General features: G+C 44.3%; 1 protein-coding gene across 4 annotated transcripts in view; it reads left to right on the top strand.

Annotated features, from left to right (window-relative positions):
• Positions 1-23,873, top strand: part of LOC115456823 (NADPH--cytochrome P450 reductase) — a 260,347-nt gene that overhangs the window by 52,154 nt on the left and 184,320 nt on the right. The window contains exons 1-2 of one of the 4 annotated variants that reach the window (XM_030186143.1): positions 3,466-3,470; positions 16,526-16,530. The exons of 2 other annotated variants lie outside the window; for them this stretch is intronic. The gene's annotated coding sequence lies outside the window, so the exon portion shown is untranslated. Of the gene's footprint in view, positions 1-3,465; positions 3,471-16,525; positions 16,531-20,239; positions 20,368-23,873 lie in introns of those variants that run through there. One more of the 4 variants, XM_030186141.1, reaches the window with a different exon arrangement.

Raw genomic sequence — 23,873 nt, forward strand, 5'->3', positions numbered from 1 at the left:
AACATTTTACGGGTAAGTCCGCTGCAAGATAGGTAGCAGATTTTGTGCTATTTGTAACTGTTTCAGTACAGATGCAGGGAATTGCCATGTTGTTGTTCAAGCCCAGTAAATAACTAGGGACTGAAGGCTGGCCCAAAAGTCCTACGGACATAGTAACTAGTGGAGCCTCTGAAGTAGACATGACTTAAAGAAGGCAGCCACATGACTCCAAAAAGGTAAGTGATATTTCAACCAAATGTATTTTATTTATTTATTGGGACTTATTAACTATTTTTATGAAGAGAGATACCCAAGGCAGTGTACAGCAGGGGCATAGCCAGAACTCAAGGTTTGAGGGGTCCGGAGCCCAAAGTGGGGGGACACATAGTTTGACCCACCTCCCTGCTGCAACCCCACATACTTCAGCTGGCGGGGGTCCCCAATCCCTGCCAGCTGACACCTTTCCCCAGCACTGTTCTCTGTCCATTGCCTGTCCTGATTCTCCTCACGTCGCGTGCATGCTGATGCATGCAATATGAGAGGAAGCAGGGCAGGCAATGCACAGAGAACAGCGCTGGAGAAAGACTTCAGCTGGCGGGGGTTGGGGACCCCATCAGCCAAACCAGGGGCGGCAGGGCCCAGGCCCCCCCCCCCATAGCTACGCCATTGGTGTACAGCAGGTACAGCTTGACACAAAACTTACAATTTGGTTAACAGCAAAACAATATTAAATTTAGCAAATATAAAAATAAATACAATCAATGAGCTAAACCTGGAGATGACAAACTGAATCCTAACAATAGAACCAACATGATACAGTATCAGAAATGTAAACATTTAACATCACTGTAGAAATATGATCATTGTCAGCGGAATGCAAATGATACCATATTAGGCAGCATGGCAGAACATTCATGTAACACCGACTATGATACTCGTGATGTTTTGCTGCTGTACAATACAATACAATACAATACAAAGGTGGGACTGGCGGGGCTGGTGTTTGGATGATGGGGCTAGTGCTGGGCAAGACTTCTACGGTCTGGGTCCTGAAAATGGCAGATACAAATCAAGGTAAGGTATACACAAGAAGTAGCACATATGAGTTTATCTTGTTGGGCAGACTAGATGGACCGTGCAGGTCTTTTTCTGCCGTCATCTACTATGTTACTATGTTATATGTAATGAAACACTTTAATAGGTAGATGAGGGGGCAAGTGCAATGAAGATATATAGATGGGACAAGATGTTCCAGAGCGTGTGGGCTTCTCCTTAGAAGGCTTTTTGGTAGATATCACGCTGTGTGGTTTCTTTTGCCGAGGGTACAGTGATGGTCCTTGAGAGAACCTTTGAAGTTTCAAAGGTGTATAGAGGGCTAACTTATTCTTTAGTTACTCTGGCCCATGGTGTCTGAGGACCTTGGAGGAAGTACATCAAATCATAGGAAAATTAATTAAGGTACTGTAAGGTACTAGCAGCCAGTGTGGTTTTTGCAGGAAGGGTGTGATGTCGGAGAAAATATTTCTTCACTCGACATGTAATTAAACTCTGGAATTAATTGACAGAGAATGTGGTAAAAGCAGTTAGCTGAGCGGAGTTTCAAAAAGGTTAGGATAGCTTCCTAAAAGAAAAATCCATATGCCATTATTAAGATGGACTTGGGGAAAATCCACTGCTTATTTCTAGGATAAACAGCATAAAATGTATTGTACTGTTTTGGGATCTTGCCAGGTACTTGTAACCAATCCTGCTGGAAACAGGATGGACCTTCGATCTGTCCCAGTATGGCAACACTAATGTACTTATTTATCAGTCATTATACAAGCATTCTGAATTAGTTGGAGCTCGTGCAAACTCTTTTTGGTTTGACCAGTGTAGACAGCATTACGGTAGTCTGGTGGTCAAACTTGTGTTTTCAATATGTGGAGAGAAATTTTGTTGTAACCACAGATAGAAACGGTTTTAAAGGCTGATTGGATTTGCAGACCAAAGTGAGCAATGAGTCTAGTAGTATCCCAATATTCCTAACCTGTGATTTAGGAACTTTGAACTATCCAAGATAAAAATAGAATGCCAATGTTGAGGAATAGTTGGCCTTCACTGGAAAAATTAGTTGTATATTCACATAGATCACGTAATCGTTAATGCAATCAGTGTATGTATAGAGATTAAAACAGTCCAGCTGACAAAAGTTGAACTCTGAAGTACACAGTATGACAGCTTGGACCACTGTAAATCTTCATCATTCAATCACACCTCCTATACTTACTCTGTACTAGATAGGAGCTAAAACTATTTAATACCCCATCACCAACACAAGCAGACTTCAAGCATTTGAAGGGATGGAGAGGAAGAGGGGGAAAGAAGTGTTTGCAGGGGCTACTGTTATTAGCAACACAACTGGTTGTGGCAAGATGCTGGAAGAGGAAGAATGGGCCTATTGCAAATTAAGTGGGGGTTTTTTTTATGTGGGAGAGCTTGTGTATGCACTGATAAATTGATGGGAATGGTCAAGGGTGTAGTGCAGACTTAAAAGCAATGTGGGTTTCTTTCTGCCAGTATGTGAACTCACATTGAGGAGAGGGGGGTAGGGGAAATGGTTTCAGTGGGTTGTTTTTCTACATGCTTGGGTATAATCACTCAACAGAATCTACATTCAGGGCCCCCATGATATAAGGGACCTCAAGTCTACCTTCAGCTGAAGGAAATAAAATCCTTTCCCAAATTTCTGCCCTGGGTCTCAACATGTTTAACACCAGCAATGTCTATACTGCGTCATCTGAGGGTGAACACATGTTGCTTTTCGTTTCCCTTTTGGTTCTTTAGCAATATGACTTGGTAGGAGAAGGGGAGGGTTTCAGTGGAGAAGTGGGGATAGAGAATTAGGAGAGGGAAAGATGATGGAAGGACTGTGGGTGACCCAGTAGAATGCTGCATTGTTTGTTCATTCTTAAGTTGGTGGTTGTACTGATTTGTAACAGGATGTTAAAAAGTTTGCAAAAAAAAAAAAAAAAGAAGTGCCAAGCATGGCTGAAACACCCAAGTTTAGATTTCTCTCTGCGTCCTACCCCTCTCCCATCAATGCCACATCAGAATGAGTCAAGGACCTGCTCTACCAAGTGTTCAACATGATGACAACCGCCAGGATTCCAAAGAGCTCTGATCCTCGCAGCCCTTGAATCGAAGGAGCAGCAGCCTGCCAATAATCTTACACAGTGTAGGTAACACTGATACATCACTAGGAATTAGAGGGCCTCAAAGAGGGAGCACAGTGTCCTGTTCCAGGCTACTAGTGAACAATCGTAACTGTTTGAGGAGGAGGTTTAGAAGGTGCAAAATAATTGTTTCAACTTTCAAAAAAGCAGTCTGTATTGAATGTGCAGAGATCTCTGAAAAGACATTGCAACTCCACGGGATTTATGTGAAAGGTTACACTAGATGTTGCGATCCTCTTTAATATTTGACTGGGAGGTGAGATGGTGATCTGGGAGGTAAAGTACATTCAGTTGATGATACTGAACCTTGCTCCTAATGAAAGGTGAATGCACTCTTGCTTGTATAGTGCCCTTTTTCTCTACACTAAGGTCCCTTGCATGGCCTCTTTCTTCCTCCAGCTCTGTCCATCTACATGAGGTATATGACTATATTTTCTCTTGAATCCAAATTGAATTCCTGAAGAAACTCTTGTTCTGTCTAACTTATTTGAACATTTAAGTTAATCCGCTTTGAACCTGTCAGCGCATGTAAAGGTATATATTGGTAGATGCAGCACAGGACATTAAGATTTTTGTCTGCGTTGTTTTTTCCTATACATTTGTATGCAACTATTCCAGTAAAGAACTGTGGCCACACCAGGTACTGCAGGGCAAAGGGGGCAGCTGCCCAGAGCACAGCTTTACAGGGGACTCATAAGTAAAGTTGACCCTGTGCACAGGGCTCAACTTGGTCCAGCATCTTCCTTCTTTCGCAGCCCTACTCCCTCCCCTTTCCTCCCCTCCCCTGATACAACAGATTTCCTATACTCCCAGCAGCTCTGCTGCTTCCCACCCCTCAGAAACAGGAAGCACATCAGAAGAGGGTAGGGCCAGCAGAGCCATTGGCTATGGCCACTAGATTGGGTTCACAACTTTTTTTTCCACTTTCTTTTCATTGGGATGCAGGGGGTAAGGAAGCTGCACCACTAGACCAGGGTAGGGGGGCCAAAAGGACACAACTGGACAAGGGATAGCAGAGTATGAAAGGACACTGCTGGACTGGGGAGGGAGTGGTTAATGTGGCCCTGGAGCTGTGCACTTTATTCAGAAAAATAACATTCTGAGGACAAAGAAGGGAGACCAAGGAATATGACCAAAAGAAGAAACAAGGCAAAAAAGTCAAACGTTAATGGAATGGGTTTTTTTTTTTTTTGGGGGGGGGGGGGGTAAAGTATTTCTGCATCTGCGGGGCAGGGAGTTAAATCCAGGTTTCCCAAGCATCTTACGAGATGGGCCATATGTAACATCAACTCTGAGCATGAAGATGCTTTGACTAGCAACCCCCCCCCCCCCCCCCAACTGCACAGCATAGAAAAAGCAAAACTGCAGATATGCCAAGGGTGACCCATCGCAAAGAGTGAGATTCATCACCACAATGAGTAAGAATGAAGCCCAATGACTGAGGTTTTCTAGTGATGCATCTGGGTATAAATTTGGAAAGATCACCATATTTTGCTTTTGAAATGCAGCGGAGGCTCTAGGGCAATAGTTTGGGGACCCTGGCACAGAGGGTAAAAGTATTGCATCTCCTTTCTCCACCCCCCCCCCCCCCCCTCACCACCACCACAGTCCAGCATTGCTCCTTCTCTTACCTCCCTCCTTGACCCCAACTTATCTTCCTTTCGCTTGATGCTCCTGTTCTATCTTCAAATTTGTGTATACCACTAGAGGGCACTGGTAGAGTTAGCGCTTCACACATGCTGCCTGCAGCTGGCCCCAGGGAAGCCTTCAGAAGTACTGCCAGAACCCCCAAACAGAAGAGAGGGCACTGAGAGTAGAAACTGAATCCTCTAAACAGGAGAGATAAGGGTCCCAGCAGGAGCCTTAGGCTCTGATCCTCTCCTGACTGATAAACTTGTCACCAGGAACATTTTTCAGACTGTCCCTGGGTAAAGGGAGCCCCACGTGGGACTGGGGCTCCCTTTAGGCTCCCAGAGAGGGACCTTCAATGAGTTTTGCCACTTGCTTCCTTTTGCCATTGGAGGGCAGTACAGCTTGCCACGTCTTACCCTGATTCTCCTATTTCACTTTCTCATATTCCCCAGTTTCATACTAACTCTATCGCCTTTCTTCTCCCACCCCCTATCTAACATCTGCGTCCTTTCTCTCCCCACTCTCATCTAGCATCTACCCTCTTTCTCTGCCCCTTTCCATTCAGGGTCTGGCCCTTCTCTCCTTCCCTTCTTTCCAACACCTGTCTCTTCTCCCCTCCCTCCATTCAGCTGCTGTCCCTTGTCTCTGACCTTTCCTTCCAGTGTCTGAGCTCAACCCCACCACTTCCGCTGCTCCAGACCAGCAGCGGCAAAACAAAGGGCAGTCACTGCAGGGCTGCACTGTGCAGATTTGCGACTGTGCCACAGAACAGGAAGTGACATCGGGGGGGGGGGGGGGCAGAGACCAGCAGCCGTGAGTCATGCACAGTGTGGCACTGTAGTAACAAACTGTCCTTTCTTTTGTTGCTGGAGTGGCAGCAGGAGGGAGGTGGGGCAGGTTCTGGTGCAACTGATGTGCAGTAGGCCAAGACCGGTTCCACGCCTTCTACAGAGAAAGTGCGTGGCCATGCAACTTAGAGGGGACATTGACGTATACTTACACATGCATATATTCACGCATTTTTTATGAAAAAAGTGGTTCAAAGGGAAAATGCTTATTCAAAATTGCAATAAGAGTAAAATAAAGCTACAGGGCACAGAAAGATCTTGCATTTTCATATTCCAAGGCCGTGTGAGGATGTACAGTGCATGTGCAAGTCCATGCATGAGTGTATAAACAAGTGCAATACAGGAGACTCCCTTTTCTGGACATACACAAGGCCTGGGGCTTGGGAACAGACAGGAGTTCTTCTTAGAGATTTTCAAGCACAGGTCCTTCGCCCTTCCTCCAGGCAGCTCCCAGACAACCCCAAGGATTAAAGGAGCTTGAAGCCAGTCTCCTATGGGCTGATGCTCAAAACTAATGCTAGTGTTAAAAAGCAGTTAGTGCCTGATTTGCACACACGTTATTGTGTGTAAAATGCTCAAAGGGCTTGAGCGCAGGTGTTAACATTGCTGCAAATGCATTTAAATGGATATGCAAGTGAGGTCAGTTAGTATTTCCTCCCAATGCACAGAAGGAAATAACAGCCAATAATACCAAACATTTTACTGCCAGGTCAGGGGGCAGTAGAAGGTTTTCAGGAGAAGAGTTCTTGTCACTTTTTGCAAGCAGAAGGAAACTCATGCAAGTTTGAGCGCTGTTAATGAGAACCAAGCATGTGTACAAGCTCAACTGAAACCAAAAGTGAAAGTGGTACCTGTTTTTCTGCACTTAAATATAAGCCTTTCGAAAATTTAAAGTGCAAATAATTTTTGAAAGGCTCAAGTTTAATGCTCCCGGGGTGTCTAGGCATGCGCATAAGAGCCACGCTTACTGCAAACCCTTTGTGTACATGTGCCAGGCATGATCCCTCCCCTCGCTTTTGGTTTGTTAGTGCCAATTAACTGCACATATAATTTGCGTAAGATTTCTTTTGAGCATTGCTTTGCTATTTTTCTGTACTAGTGCGCGATTGCAGGCTGTAGCCCTCAGCTTTGAGCATCAGCCTCCTAGTGCGGTGAGAAGCAAACCAGAAGCAGACACCTTCCCCCTCCATCCCCATTTGGTATCTCTCCCTATCTTGAACCCAAATCCCCAGCCCCAATCCAGCATCTCTCCTTCATTCTCAAACTCCCCACCCCCACATCCCATCTTACTGGAGAGCTGCACGGGGACAGAAATTTCACCCTTCCCCACAAGAAGTCTCCTTCATCTCCACCTGTACCCATAACCTTCCTAAGTAGTTATTTTGTTTAATTAGAATACCAAAATACATTAGAGGCTCTGGCAGAGACCCATTTACAAAGTAAGTATTCTTCCCAATTAATAAAGTGCCTTTGCTCATTTGGAAATATTAATTGGGAGAATACTTACTTTGTAAATGGGTCTCTGCCAGAGCCTCTAATGTATTTTGTACATGTAAGAGTTCAGTTTAATACTGTCACGCCCCTCACCTGGTTCAGGAAGCCACTAGTGTTGATGTGCGTAAGAGTTTTGTGAGCTTTTTTTCCTGGTAGCTGGCCTGCTGGGTGGGTAGGAGGAGAGTGTGTGAGAGAAGTTGGGCTCGGGGAAAGGAGACTAGATAAAACAGGAGACAGGGTAAGCCTATCTAGCCCATAATCTTTTTACTATTGTTTTCAATAGCGTTTGCTATTTGTTCTGGGTGAACCAATGTGGTGGTAATCTCCACATATACTGGATTGAGCCCATATAATGGCATTGAAAACAATAGCCAAAAATTATTAGAACTAATTAAGTACCTATGCATGGTCCAACTGTAAAAATTGTAAAGCTGTTCCAGTTGGATGGGCAGTGCCTTAAAAGGTGGAGGACAAAATAAATGCAGTGCACTCCATTTAAGTGCACGTCGGATAAGCGCATGCTCTGTTTAACTGCATGCTGTACTTCGGTCCCGTTTTTGGTGCAATCAATTTCTATGGGGACAAACTTTGGTTTAGCGCACCACTGATAAGTGCAAGATTTGCTTATATTTATGGTTTAAGACCGCTCCTCTGTAGAAAAGACTGCGCATAAGCGCACGCACGGAATATGGAAGCCGATTGGCATGTGACAAAGGGACGATAAATTTGAAATCTCATTGGTTAACTGCCAAAGGCAGAATAAGTGAAAGAAAGTTGTTAGAGTGTCCACTGGAGTCGTCGTCGTCGCGCAATAAGACGTTAACACTGGCTAAACGAATAGAAGTTCTTAAAAAATTAGAAAACAAACAAAGTCAGGCATCTATTGCTAAAGAATATGCTGTCAATCCCAGTCAAATTTCACATATCTTGAAGCAGAAAGATCAGCTTCTGGAAGACTGGCAAAACAATACACATCCACACAGGAAACATAAATGGGCGGGAAAAGCTGAGGATGTAGTAGATGCTTTTCTTCGGTGGTTTTCTCAAGTCAGGAGCAGACAGTTTCCTGTCAGTGGTCCACTGCTTATGAAGAAAGCTAATCAGCTAGCTGAAAGTCTTGGACTAACTGAATTCAAAGCCACTGTTGGATGGTTGGAAAGATGGAAGGAGAGGAACAACATAAAATTCAAGAAACAGCATGGTGAAAAACAAGAAGTTGATGACTTTGGTGCTGAAAATTGGGTTGTTTCAGTTCTTCCTACCATCTTGAACGAGTTTGCACCTCGTAACATTTTCAATGCTGATGAAACCGGTCTCTACTAGTTAGCGATTCCTGATGGAACACTTGCATTCAAACAAGCCGAAACTACAGGAAATAAAACATCGAAGGACTGACTGACGATCCTCTTTTGCTGCAATATGGATGGGAGTGAGAAGTTGGAACCACTCATCATTGGAAAGAGCAAACAGCCCCGTTGCTTCAAGAATGTTAAGTGACTTCCTGTGTCATAAGAGGCTAACGCAAATTCATGGATGACTAGAGAAATTTGGAAGCAGTGGCTAAAGAAGTTAGACACTAGAATGCGGGCACAAGAGCGTCAGATTTTGTTGCTTTGTGATAATTGTGCTGTACACAGTGATGATGTCAGGCTGTCTAACGTCAAGGTGGTCTTCTTGCCACCAAACACTACCTCTCTATGGATCAGGGCATAATAGCCAATTTCAAAAAACATTATCGGGCTCTTGTGCTACGTCGTCTGATGACCATTATGGATGACCAGACTGGCAAGGATAAACGTGCTGTTGTCACGGTTGTGCCCAGGTCCCTGGCTCGCAGTCACCTCGGTCCCCGGGGTTTAGACCTGGGGAATGCTGCGAATTGATGGTTTACCGTTTCCCATGTTCCAGAAGATATGCTGGTCTGGTCTGGATCTTCCAGCTCTCCAGATTGTTGTGGGAGTTTTTTGGAACCAAGCAGCACCCATACCTGGTGAACTCCCTTGTGACCTGCCTTTATTAACCACCTGGTAAGGTTCCTAGTTACCTTGCAACAGTGTTCTTCAGAGGCGTTCCTTTGGTGTGAGTTGTTGCAGTGCCTTTGTGCTTTCATTTTGGTGACTTTTACTCTGCTTGTTTTTTGGACTATTCTTCTGCCTGCCGCCTGCCCAGACCCGGATTGTTTATTGGACTATTCTTCTGCCTGCCGCGACCGGGATTGTTTATTGGACTATTCTTCTGCCTACAGCCTGCCCTGACCCGGGTTGTTTCTGGATTGTTCGTTTGTCTGCGGTTTTCCTGGAACCCAGCGTGTTTCTAGTGTTACCTGTTATTTGTCAGCCTGCTGCTGTGTCCTGAAGTCCTGCCGGCCGCCTGCAGCCAGAAGCTTCTCCTTGTGAAGGGTGGCTAATGTAGGTGTGAAGCCTTGCTCGGGTCCACTGTGTTCCAGTTCCGGTCTGCCTTGTCTTGTGTTGGGGTGATTCTCCTGCCACTGCCGCTCCTCGGCAGTGGCCCAAGGGCTCACAAACTTAGGTTCCTGCTGTGTATACGTGACAGCTGTTGAACTGGCTCGTAATCTATCACTGTTTCTACATATGCAGAAAGAAGCCTGGAATCATGTTACACAGGCAACCATTGTGAACTGCTACAAGTGGGCAAGCTTTGTTAAGGATGTGGAGAGGGACGAAACAGATGCAGCTGTTCCAAACACATCAGATGAACAGGCTATTGACATCCCAGCCGGTGTTACTGAAGAGGAGTTTCATCTCTACATAGCTGTTGATTACGATCTACAAACAGCTGACGACAGCACTGATGTCCAGATATGCATCTACATGCAGGCAACGTTTGATGATGAAACAGATGATGAAATGAGCAGCGAGGCACATGCTGACGAAATTCAACAACCTCCTGTCACTTTTGCAAGAGTGCTGGAGAGTCTCAACACCGTGCGGGCCTATCTGGAGGCCACTGGATGTCAGTGCTATGACAGTTTTTACTGTCTGGCAGACATAGTCTATGGAACTCACAGACACAATAGTGTACAGAGGACTATGACTGATTACTTCAAGTAAGCCTAACGTCAGTTAACGGAGACCGTATACTGTACGTATAATAAACAGTACTGTACATTTGTTTATCAGATGTCAAGCTTCTTTGGGTCACAACAGTTAAGTGCACGCTCCGGTTAACTGCATGTATTTCTTTAGTCCCAGACCCTTGCACTTAAGCGGATTGCTCTGTATATATATATATATATATTTTTTTTTTTTTTTTTTTTACTTATTTGACATCTTTTTATTTTAAAGCTTCCCATATGTAAATATAAATATTATTAAATAACAATTGAATATCACTAAAACAGCTTAAAAATGATTGTAGCTGGTAGAAACAGCAGTTATAAACTCTGTGTTTTGTGCTCATTTTTCTACACTGTTCTATACAATACAGATGGCCAAATTTCAGTGAGAATATCCTGTTTCCTGATGGGTTCATCTTAAATTGGGAAGCAGATTACAGATGGAAATACTGACATTAAATGGAAAGATGGAATTAAAATTAAACTCTCCTTTCATTGGGGCACATGGAATCACATCTGCATCTGTTTTGTAGAAGTTTACATTTTAGATTCACAAATTGATTATTCTGTTTTGAACATGTTTCAGGGACAAGTGGTTTTATAAGTCAAAATAAAAATAAATATTTTGTTTCATGCAGATCTCTTTTGTTTAAACATAAATGGGCTATAAGCAGTCCATTGGTTTTCTTATATTTTGTTCTTGGGATGACTTATACTGTGTCAAAACTGAAAACTCTTATCTCTATCTGGTCAACAATAAACCAGTGCCACCATTTTGGAGTGGGCTTAAGCTCAAAGGAGGTCTTTTACAAAGGCGCGCTGGCATTTTTAGCGCGCATTAAAAACAGATGTGCGCTAAACGTTAAAGATGCCCATGTATTCCTATGGGCGTCTTTAGCACTTAGCGGGCGCCTATTTTTAACGTGCTAACAATGCCAGCATGCCTAAGTAAAAGACACCCAAAGTGAGGGAGCTAAGGCCCCCTTGCATTATGTCCCTGAGGGGAATAGATGCTGGATAGGGGATGTAACAAAGTGAACTGAAACAGTCTCTCTTACTCATACCTGCTATCACTGGTGTAAATAAAATATTTTCTGGAATGGCCTTGGGACTGAGGTGTGCCAGGGGGTGGAGTCATGAGGTAGAGTGGGTGGAGCCAAGGCAGAATGGGACAGGGCTGGGGCGTATATGAAAATCTCCCTCTCAAAAACTGGGACCCCTTGGCACGTGGCAGCTTTGCCTCTGGTGCTTTGGCAACAGGCTTCCAGAGTTGATTTTACTCTTGTGTTCATTGCCTTGCCAGTTCCAGTCCTGCTTGTTCCAGCCCGATTTGTTTCTGCTCCTAGCCTTGCCTGTTCCAGTTGTTAGGGGAAAAGTGTCTCTATTCCTGCTTGTCCTGTTTCCGAGGTCTTGTCCGTCTGCCCTCGTCTTTGTCCTATCTTGTCCTCCTTCTACCCAAAGGCTCTCAAGGGCCAACCCCAAGGGCTCTATTAAGAGAGAACAACTGGACTGTTTCAGTCGTGTTCCAGTCAATCAGTGTTAGGCACTGCCCAACTCCTGCCTTCTCCAGCTTCCCGGATTCTGCCAGGTGTTGCTGTCTGTCAGCAACTGTTGGTGAGGACCAGTAGAGCCAGCCTCACCTCAGTAGAAGAGCTCACCTTCCTTAACCATGACAAATTCTCCCTGCAGAATAATTTTGGATTACTTTGAACCACATATTTAGTTTGTATTCACTCTAATTGACTGCATTTTTTCACTACAACAACATATAGAAATATTAATGCAAGCAAGGCAGATCACATATAAAAAGAAAGAAAATAAAAAAAGACAAAAATGGAAGAAATTAAGTCATTGCATAGTACAGCTGCTTAAAGAGAGCACATCGTTACCAGAATGAAGTACCAGAAAACTAAATGATCCTTTTACAAAGCAGTGCTACCAATTAACATGCGCTGAATGTAAAGAAGCCCATGAGGATTGAATGGGCTTCTTGCAGTTAATCAATAGTGCCACTTAATCCTACAGGAAACTGGAGGAACACCTACAGCGATAAAATGTGTTGGATTCTGCCACCAGGCCAGAGCTATAATCTGAGCAGGAACAATAACTACCACCAACAGAATATGGCACTGTCTTTGCCATTATAAATGAAGTTTACTGTTACTATTATTTATATTATAAATTATTTATTTCTGTATCACTAGCATATTAATTTAATCTCACTTATATTTTCAAACATGCCAGCTTGTGCAGCATACGGATGTACATAGAGATAGTAGTAATTTCTTATAAATTGTACTCGGTGTATCATTTGGAGGGGCTGGTTATAGGGACACCCTCTTGCATGTGTTATATTTATGCAGAGATTTTTTTTTCTCTTGGTAAAGGGCCACTAAAACAGATATCATGTTATAAGAATCAAATGCTGCATCTATATTGTCGTTCTTTATTGTTGGCAGGATTTTAATTCAATCTCGCTTATATTTTCAAACATGCCAGCTTTTGCAGCATACAGATGTACACAGAGGTCAGTGGAAGTATAGTAATGGAGTAACTTTTCATAGATGGAGTAGTAATTTGTTATAAATCATAATCAGTGTATCATTTAGAGGGGCTGGTTATAGAGATCTTTTTTTCTCCTGGTGAAGGGCCATTAAAACATGTCATATTATAAGAATCAGGTTCTCAATGTTCAAAGTTTGTATTTATTAACGGCATTTTATCCCACATAAAACATGAATTAGATTGGAACCTGGGAGCATTTTAAAATTTGTTCCCCTCCCCCAGGCTCTCTCCCTGGCTATGGGGGGGGGGGGGCATAGAGGTGGATCAGGGAGAGAGCCTGTTGTTAAAAATGTACCAGCACCACTGACTACAACTATTGATGCAGGGTTCGGATCCCACTTCTGACACCAGGAAGTGGGATCCGAACCCTGCATCACTATTGCACTGCTTTGGGGTGTAAGTTTAAAATCTTGACTGGGCAAAAGTCTCCCTCTTGGAATGGGTAACTTGGTAACTGTACATTTGTCAATTCTCCAGAGCTTGTTATGTAATTTGAAATGCTGTATTGTGCATGTCAGTGCTGCAGTATATGCTTTTATTTTTTTCTTATCATGACATATAAAAAGAAAACAAACGTTGGCATATATAGTGCAGCACTGACATGCACAATACAGCACTGCAAATAACAAAGCAAGTTCTGGAGTATTGACATTCCAAGAGGGCAGTGGCGTACCAAGGGGAGGGCGGTGGGGGCAGTTCGCCCTGGGTGCACGCCGCTGGGTGGTGCTGCCGTGGCACCCCCCCTAGCAGTGAGCCATTTTGCTGGGGGGGGGGGCGTCTGCGATCCGCCCAGGGTGTCGGCGAGGCTTGGAACGCCACTGCAAGAGAGAGACTTTTTGGCTGGTCCTGGTTTTAAACTTACATCCCAAAGCAGTGTAGTATTTGTAGTCCATGATTCTACGGTATTAATTGAAATCAGTGCTGCAGGTCCCATAATGCACCAGGATGAGGTTGGCAGAAATCCAGGACCCGCCAAACAGTCTCCCTCCTGGAATGGGTAACTTGTGACAAATACATTTTTGAATATAGCCCCCCCCCCCCCTTCACAGATCCCGCAAAACTCCCCAATCCTCCTGCCCCCCAAGTGACAGAATACTAAAGCGAGGGGGGTTCCATGAAATCTGACACGTTTGCTATTGTTTTTAACAGCGATAGCAATTGTTTTGTTCCGGACAATATGGCGGCTACGGGGGTGGTGGAGCCGGCTTCAAATGTTTGACGTCATGCCATGTTTAAACCTTGTACGTGATCAGTCACGTGATGCTAGGCGAGGGATAAGACGCCGCAGGGGAGAGCTCTGAAACCCCGGTGTAACATCAACCCCTCTAACGGCTGAAATCGACAAGAGAACAACCCATACGGAGTAGAAATAGAAATAGAACATTACCAGGGAGAAAGCTGAGAAGATCCGCCAAAAATATCAATAGCATGGCATCCAAATCGCAGCGGAAAGATGGAGCACGAGGGCGGACTGGAGAAGGCAAAATGGCGGACGCGGGTCCCTCGGGAGAAACTGTAAGCTCTATCTGGGCGGCAGAAATAGCGGCGGAGGTCTCGCAACTGCTGGAGTCATCAGTAGAGGTTAAATTGCAGAGAATCTCCGAAAAGCTTGATAATATGGATGGCAAGCTAGAAGGACTAAAGAATGATATGGCGGGATTCCAGCAAAGACTGTCAGAATTAGAAGATCGGAGTGCACAGCAGGAGGGCCGTGATAAGGACTGGCAGAAGAGGATTACCCAACTAGAAACGAAATTGGAAGACTTAGAAAATAGAGCAAGAAGAAACAATCTCAGACTAGTGGGGATCCCGGAAACTGTAAGAGAAGTAGATCTGCGCGAAGTTTTAGAGTCCTGGCTGCCAAAGGTCTTGCAAGTTAAAGCCTTGGAGAATAACCTAAAAATAGAGCGTGCACATCGCTTGGGACAGTTGAGATCGGGAGAGATGCGTCCGCGAGTTGTAATTTGCAAAATCTTAAATTACACTCATAAACAAGAGATCTTGAGAGCTTGGCGATCCCTGGGAAAAGTATGTTATGAAGAGCAGAGGGTGTTGTGTTTTCAGGATTTCTCGGCTGCAGTGGCGGCGCAACGCAAGCAATTTGTGGGCCCCTGCACGGAGCTTCATCAACGCCGAGTTCGCTTTGCCTTGTTGTACCCGGCACGTCTGAGGGTTCACCATGACGGCCAGACACGACTATTTACTGCCCCAGCGGAGGCGATGCAGTTCGTCAAGGAGATCAAAGGAGGCATGGTGCAGAATGTGGAGGAGACAGCGCGCTGACAGAAGTAGAGACACCCGTACAGGAGTTTGCATGGTGGGGATCAATCGGAATAGATGCAGAAGAAAGAGACCCACTTTGACAGAGCTGGAACTGAACTGGAGAAAGCGGTCGAGTAAGACCTCACATGCAACAGCAATAGAGTCCCATGTTTGGGGATTTAAAAGTTTGGAATGTGTTTTTACAGTTTAACAAACCAAATATCTGAAAGGGAATTGGGGTTTGAAAGGGACTTAAAGGCTAAGAGGAACTACATTAGCTTAAATATGGGAAGAGGGTTTAAGTAATTTACGAGGACATGTTGAAAAGGGTTGTTTGTGATAATTTAGAGTTAAGGTTAGAGGGGGAGGGGTAGAGCAAATACGTGACCAGTTCTCAGATGAGAACACTATCTGGTGGTATGGGGAGAGGGGAAGGGAAGGGGGAGGGAAGGGGGGGGAGGGGGGAATACTGGGGGGGGGTTTCTTTGGGAATGCACTTACTGTGATTGATATTATTTGCTTGCTGACTGGAGACCTTAGAAGGGATTTATGGAAGACACAATGGTCAAGAGGGGGGGCACCTAAGGGCTGGGAGGTGCGTTCCCCACATGATAGGAAAGAAATCACACGGAGTTACGTGCTATTTTGGAGTGATGGGGCAGGTTAAGTTGCTATCGTGGAATGTGGGGGGGGTCTCATCGCCCGTAAAGCGGAAGAAAATTTTACAGGCTTTGCAGCGTCATGCAGCGGACGTCGTGTTTCTTCAAGAAACGCACCTGACTTCAGTAGAGCACAATAAATTCCGGCAGGGGTGGGTAGAAACAGTAATCGGAGCCCCAGCTCACAATAAGAAGGCAGGTGTGCTGATTTTGTTTCGAAAGGGGCTGCGGCTGGTCATAAAATCAGTTAAGAGGAGTGCAGTGGGCAGGTTTGTATTGGTAGAAGTAGAGATGGGGGGGATGCACTACATCTTTTGTAACATATATGCACCAAATGTATATGATAAGAAATTTCACAAAGAAATTATAACATTGTTGACACCATACCAGAGGGGGAATGTGGTGCTTGGGGGAGATTTTAATATGGTGTATGACCCATTAATGGATAAGACAGGTCGGGGGGGCTTGGGCCCTAGTCACTACTTAAGGGGACTACCGTTTTTGTGTTCCACATTAGATCTGATAGATGTGTGGAGAGTGTTACATCCAGGGTGCAGAGATTACACGCACTTATCTCGAGCTCACTCCTCCCTATCCCGAATTGATTACATCTTTGTTTCAAACCCCCTTTTTTCTAAAACAGTAGAGGCAGAGATTGGGCCCAGCGAAATCTCGGACCACTCCCCCATATGGGTGACTTTAGAAGGCTCAGGAGATAGGAGAGGGCATGGGGGGTGGACGTTCCCATTTGAGCTTTATCGGGACATAAAATTCCAAGAACTTTTACGAGAAAAGTGGAGGGACTATGAGTATCATAATGAAGGGCACGTAGAACAACCTGGGTTGTATTGGGAAACAGCAAAAGCGGTCCTAAGAGGCGAGATAATCGCATATAGGGCATGGAAGAGGAAACGGAGAGATAAAGAGATACTGAGGTTGGAACGGGAGGTGAGAGTGCACCGGAAGAAATTTGGGGCAGTTCAGACAGAAGAACAGAAGTTAATATATTTGGAAGCCCAGAGGGCATTGAATGAACTTATACAGGAGAGGGCACAGAAATCTATTTTGTATTATAAACACCAGATGTTCATGCACGGGAATAAGGCAGGTACTTTGCTGGGCCGATTGGCAAAGGGGAAAAGAGATACATCTAGGATCTTGCAAGTGAAGGATCAAGAGGGCAGGCTGCTTTGACTGGAACAGGACATAGTAGATAGTTTTAAGCAATACTATGGAAACCTGTATAAGGAGAACACAGACATAATTTCTGACAGTGCATTGTTTTTGGATAATATTGACCTCCCACTGTTGACAGACTCCCAGAAACAAAATCTTAATGCCCCCATTGAAGAGGGGGAGCTGATTTTAGCGCTACAACAGAGCGATATTCACAAAGCGCCAGGGCCCGATGGGTATAGCATGGCTTTCTATAAACTACTACAAGAACAGGTGACCCCGCCTTTATTAAAGCTTTTTAATTCCATGGCGGCCTCCGGGTCGACCCCAGAGACTTTAAGTATGGCCAAAATGATTGTGTTGTTAAAACCGGGTAAAGACCCGGAGGATATGGGTTCATATAGGCCAATATCCCTATTAAATTGCGATGTTAAACTCTACGCAAAAATTCTGGCAAACCGGTTGGCACGGGTGCTGCCGGGTTTGGTAGCATCCCCGCAGGTGGGGTTCGTAAAGGGTAGGTCAGTGGTAAGTAATGTGCGGGCTTTGTTAGCCTCGTTGGAACATGTGGAGGAACAAGGACAGCCTTCTCTGCTGGTAAGCTTCGATGCAGAGAAGGCTTTTGATCGAGTGGTATGGCAGTTTATGTTCGCAGTTTTGCAGAAAGTAGGTATAGAAGGTTTTTTTAGGACGGCGGTAGAGGCTCTGTACTCGAACCCTCAAGCGTTTTTGTGGATCAATGGCGAACGGTCGCAGACGTTCTCAATTAGGAGAGGGGTGAGGCAGGGATGCCCTCTCTCCCCATTACTCTTTGTGTTGATACTGGACCCCCTGATTAGAGAGATTGAGTCCCACCCGGAAATCGTTGGGGTAGAATGGGGGAAGGTCAGATTTAAGATATCCGCATTCGCGGACGATATTCTGGTTCATATCACAGACCCCAGGAAATCTCTGGACAATTTGCTGGAATTATTTAGGGAGTATGGGGACTTTGCGGGATTTCAGGTCAACTTCTCAAAATCTTTGGCACTAACAACATCGGATAAAGTGCGGGGGGAGTGGGGAGAGGGGTTCCCATTAAAGTGGGCTAACGAAAGTTTGACATACTTAGGGGTGCAGATTGCCATGAAAACTACGGCCTTCTATGGTCTTAATTTTACCAGGTTGCTGGACAACATGAGGCATAGGTTGCAAAAATGGGCAGTCTTACCGCTCTCGTTACATGGAAGAATTCAGTTGTTTCGCATGGCGGAATTCCCCAGGTGGCTGTATGTTTTGCAAGTTTTACCGTTACGTTTGAGAACCAAGGATCTTAGGCAATTTCACAAGCATCTACGACAGTTTATCTGGGGGGGGGGGAAAAAGCCCAAACTATCATTGGAACTCTTAATGGGATCTTGGAGGGTGGGAGGTATGGGGATCCCAGACATTAAAAAATACAATCAAGCATGTTTGCTACGACACCTGAGAGACTGGTTGTTAGATAAGCAGGATTTCACCCCAAGGGAGTTGGAACAGGCTTTTTTTGCACCATTTCACATACATTACCTACTGCATGGCCCCCAAAGCTCGGTGCCCCATAAATTTAAGGATAGTTTACTATTAGGTCCTATGAGGGCGGTTTGGAAGGATTTGAATGGGTACTGGGGATTGGCAGCGGATACATCTGATATGCTGCCATTGCAAGGTAATCCTGCGTTCACACCTGGTACTGAGAATAAGGTATTTAGAAGGTGGGCATCTATGGGTATAACAAGATTAGAACATGTATTGGGGACTAGAGGGGGGCTGAAGAATCTGGGGGCGTTGGGGGTCGGCATAGATGTTAGCCATGAGTTTGCACATCAGCAATTAGCCCACTATGTCAGAACCCTGAATGTGGAACAGTTGAATAGTGGGCATGGGAGGAAGGTAAGGGAATTTTTTAAAGAAATCCCGGGGTCACGGATCTCGATCTCAAGTTTGCATAAGCGACTGTGGGAGTTGAGACCCCAGAGAGATACAGCAGTAATTACAGCCCGTTGGGCTCGAGACATGCAGAGACCTAGTTTGAATTTGGATTATACAAAGCTGGTGTCCCGTATACCAGGGATCTCGGTACATGCGACTCTGAGGGAATGCCAATTTCGTATCCTATACAGAGCATACATGACTAAACCACAGGTGTTCAAGATGGGAGGGGTACCGGATCCATTATGCTCTAAGTGTCAACAGCGGGAAGGTACACTGTATCACTGCCTGTGGGAGTGCCCGGGTACACAAAGATATTGGCAATTGATTATAAAGTATTTGGAAGGCTTGGTAAAATCTAGAATAAGCTGCACTCCTCTGGGGATTTTATTCGACAAATATGAACTCTTTGTTTTACAGCGGGGGGGCCAAAGGCAATTGATTCGTAAGGCCTGCCTGATAGGGAAGAAGGTGATCCTGAATGGGTGGCTGACGGTAGACCCACCAGATTTTTGGCATTGGAGAAACAGATTTCATGATTTGCTGCTGCATGAACGCCGGGCGGTGGGACCCTCGCAAAAGAAAAGAACACGTTTTTTGGAGGTCTGGGGGCCTTATGTTCAGTCCCTATCGCCCAGAGCACGAAGCTTAGTACTAAATGGGTTCTAGGGTTTTTTTTTGTTTGTTTTTTTTTAGGGGGCTTTGTGGCTTAGGAATGAAGCTCAAAGAAGAATGGGAGGTGATAAGACAAAACCCTCCCAGTTGTTTTATATTTCTCATACGGGCCCTCTACCAGTTTTTGCGATGGGGTCAAGTGGTCTTATAATGTATAAGGTCAGGAGATTAGGTTATAGATCATAATCTGTGTGCTTTTCGAGCTATTGATTGGATGGGGGAGGGGGGAGGGACTGTTCATGCACGTCAAAGGTTATCAATGAGGTAAATGTCAGCTTTTGCTTAGTCTGATTGGTTAAAGGTTTTTGATCCATTGTAAATTGAAATGGGGGGAGGCATTCTTTGTTACATTATCAATCACATTTGTTGGAATTTAATTTAGGGGGGGGAGGGGGGGATAAACATGGGGGGGGGGGAATTTGTATAAGTGACTGGAGTTATGACATGGATAATGTGAAATGGTCTCTTTTCATAGCATACTCTGTATTAGTTCTGTTACAATTAATAAAAAGATTTAAATATAAACCTTGTACGTGTCGGTGAGATTTGCTGTCTCATCCCGGGCAGAGAGTGCGGCTGCGTTGGATCAGTGAAGAAACGAGGGGGGCGGTACTTGGACGTCTTGGAGAGAATCCTGTGTACGTACATAGGTGGTCGCGAGAAGCTCGTACGCGCTGTTGGAACTCCCACAGGAGTCCCACCCACCCCGGTCCCTGACGTCACTTCCTGTTTCTGGCAAGGGTCAAGCAGGGCGAGAAGAACCGAGAAGTTTTCATCATAGGGGACGGACAGACACCGGCGAAGGGAAGTGGCGGGATTGTCGGTGGCGACCTCAGGTATGACTTTGGCCGGAAGAACACCAAGGAAGGGAGGGGGGGAGGTGGTCGGGAAGCCGAATGCGTCTGACTTGGAGGCTGATTTTCAAAGCACTTAGACTTGCAAAGTTAACCTATGGAACTTTAAGCCCGAAAAGATTTCAATAGCTTTGTGCCATTCCTAGGTTTTAAAAGGAAGGTTTTAAAGGAAGCAGTTCGCAGTATCCAGTATATCATGGCTTTATCACTTTGAATAGCCTTGCTGTATGCAGATTTAGTTATTTATGTTTGTCTCTCTGCGCTCTTCTGAAGGTTTTCGATCAATTTTCCTGTTTTTTTTTTTTTGGGGGGGGGGGGAATAGCAGCTTGTAACTCATTGAAACACAACATCTTATCTCTGATATTTTGCTCATTCTTTTTAAATCTGAGATTAAGGCGTTCCAAGCTACGTTTCCACCACTGGCAAATATGTTCCTTGATTTCTCGATACCACAGATTCACTTATCTGATTGGCCATCTTTCAACATTTCTTCTGTGAAATCTCTTTCTGAAACCTCGTCACATGTGAAAGCCATTTTTTTTTGTCCTGTAGACCCTTTTCCATTAGCTTGGATAAAATTGCTGCCCCTCCAATTGGTTCCATGTTTACATTCCACCTTGGCCACCAGTTTTAACTACCGAGATATTGCCTCAGGCACTTAAAACAGCCCTTGTCAGACCAGTTCTCAAAAGATGGGTTCTTGACCCTTTGCAGACAAATTTGTAGTCCAGTTTCTAACTTACTCTATCTTTCCAAGATCCTAGAATCTCTCGTGTTGAATCAATGAATGCCTTACACCCACAACAGGCAGTTTTTAGCACAGAAATTGTTAGCGCTGCACTTAATGAACTCTACAGCTATTTGGAAACAGGTCTGATCTCTCTGAGTTTCTTTAGTCCTTTCACATGTTTCACATAATTAATCATGATTTTCTACTTCAATGCTTAGCTTCCTCAGTCATCTCAGAAACAGTCTTGAATTGGTTTACCTCTTTTTCTTTATCGGTATTCATACACTGGTCTCCTATGCCCTCCTCAATCAGTTTTTTTTTTTTACCCTGCGCTTTCCCACTCATGGCAGGCTCAATGCAGCGGGCAATGGAGGGTTAAGTGACTTGCCCAGAGTCACAAGGAGCTGCCTGTGCCTGAATCGAACTCTGTCATGCAGAATGCCACAACGCTCTGTTCTATTTCCACTACTCTTTAGTGTTTGTTAGTCCTTTGGCTTTATTAATTGTCATATGGGATTAGTTCCTACTCGTATGCTGATGATTTTCTACTTATTTTCTATATTGACCTATTTTTGCTACCTCTTCAGAATTGTCTACATGCACTTGCAACATGGCTATTAGATCATAATCTCATCCTAAACCCAGAAAAAAACAGTAGCCTGCTGGATCTCAGGCCCTCTTTCTTCTCTTCTTATACCCACCTTATTTGTAGTAACATAATAGTTGACGGCAGATAAAATATCTGTGCAGTCCATCCAGTATGTCCAACAAAATAAACTCAGAGAATATCTCCTTGCCATTTTCAGGCCACAGACCATAGAGTTTACATCACTGGCCTTAATCTCCAACTGCTGAACTTGTCAAAACCCCACTCCAGCTATGATCAAAGCACAGACCGTAGAAGTCTGCCCAGCACTGGTGTTGCCATCTGATCACCGCTAAGCTTGTTTGGTTCCATGTCTTCTATATAAGATTTCTTTGTGCTTGTCCCATGCATTTTTGAATTCCGTTACAGTTTTCATCTCTACCACCTCCCATGGGAGGGCATACCAGGTATCTACCACTCTCCATGAAAAAGTACTTCCTTATATTATGCCTGAGTCGGCCCACCTGCAACCTCAATTCATGTCCCCTAGTTCTACCACCTTCCTGTTACAGCTTCTGAATTATTGGGACATTTTTGCCTTTGTCCATTTTGATGTATCCGAAGAACCTGAAGTGAAAGGGAGAACTCAGTGTACATCACCACTATGAAAAATTGACAATACTGCTTTATGACTGTGAAGATACGGTGATCCTTTCTTTGAAAGTGTTATCTTTTTTGGACCTTTGTGGTTGTATGTTTATACTTTTATTTTTAGCAACAATTATACCTGGTTGTCAGTAGTATGATTGAGTGCTATGAGGGAGATTATTTGTATTAACTAAATTAGTTTGATATAGCTTCTACATTTATCTGGAGTATTGACTTGTGAATATTTTCACGATATTTTACTCCAGTATTTTCTTATATAGTCCCCATGATTGTATTTTAATTATTGTAACTGCCAAAGCGATCATTCTTCTAATTTTTGGAGATCTCTTCTCATGGTTTCTATTCCCTCCACTTTATCAACTCTATTGGGTATTTTCATGTCATCTGCAAAAAGGCAAACTTTTCCCTCCTTCACCCACAAATATATTAAACTGAATTGGCTCCAGTTCCCGACCCCTGAGGCTCTCTAGTACTCACCTTCCTTTCTTCCATGTGGGTTCCATTTGCCACCGCCCTCTGTTGCTTGTCGGTCAACCAGTTTCCAGTCCAGTTCACCACTAGGGGTCCTAGGTTCAACCCTTTCAGCTTATTTAGGACTCTTCTGTGAGGAACTGTATCAAAGTCTTTGCTGAAATCCAAGTAGATTACAACTAGCGCACGTCCTTCATCTAGTTCTTTGGTCACCCAGTCAAAGAAATCAATCAGATTCGTTTGATAGGATTTTCTTTTGGTAAAGCTGTGTTGCTTTGGATCCTGCAAACCGGTTGGATTCTAGGAAGTTAACTATCTTTCCCTTAGCAGCAAATCCATTGTTTTTCCTACCACCGTGAGGCTTACTGTCCTGTAGTTTCCCACTTATTCCCTTTCCCGCTTTTATGAAGAGGGACCACCTCCGCTCGATGCCAGTCCCACAGAACCTCTCCCGTCTCTTAAGATGTATTAAATCCTTAAGAGGTCCTGCCAGGATTTCTTTGAGCTCCCTCTGTATCCTGGGATGTATCCCATTTGGCCCCATAACTTTGTCCACTTTCAGATTTTCAAGCTGTTCATAAAAACTTTCTTCTGTGAATAGTGCAGTATCCACTCCATTCTCATCAATACCCTCAGCAGCGGAACGCAGTCCTTGTCAAGGGTTTTCTTCCATGAACACCGAAGAGACGTATTTGTTTAGCACATTTGCTTTATCTTCCTTACTCTCAGCACCTTTTAGTCTTTCAATTCCATTCCTAACTTTTCTCTTTTCCTCAATATATCCAAAAAAGGTCTTGTCACCTCTTTACATCTTTAGGCATTTTGTTCTTTTTCCCTGCACTTCGCTAGCTATATTTCCCTCTTTGCTTCTTTGAGTTTAATCTGATAATCTTTTCCGTGGTCCTTGTGTTGTATTTCCTGAATGCAGCCTCTCTTGCCCTTTTTTTTTTTTTTTTTGCAACTTGTTCAGAGTATACAGGCTTCCTGTTCTTCTCTTGTTTTTGTTTACTTTTTTTGTATAAATCTGTTGC

The sequence above is a fragment of the Microcaecilia unicolor genome, chromosome 13 (genome assembly GCF_901765095.1).
Source record: "Microcaecilia unicolor chromosome 13, aMicUni1.1, whole genome shotgun sequence".
Lineage (NCBI taxonomy): Eukaryota > Metazoa > Chordata > Amphibia > Gymnophiona > Siphonopidae > Microcaecilia > Microcaecilia unicolor.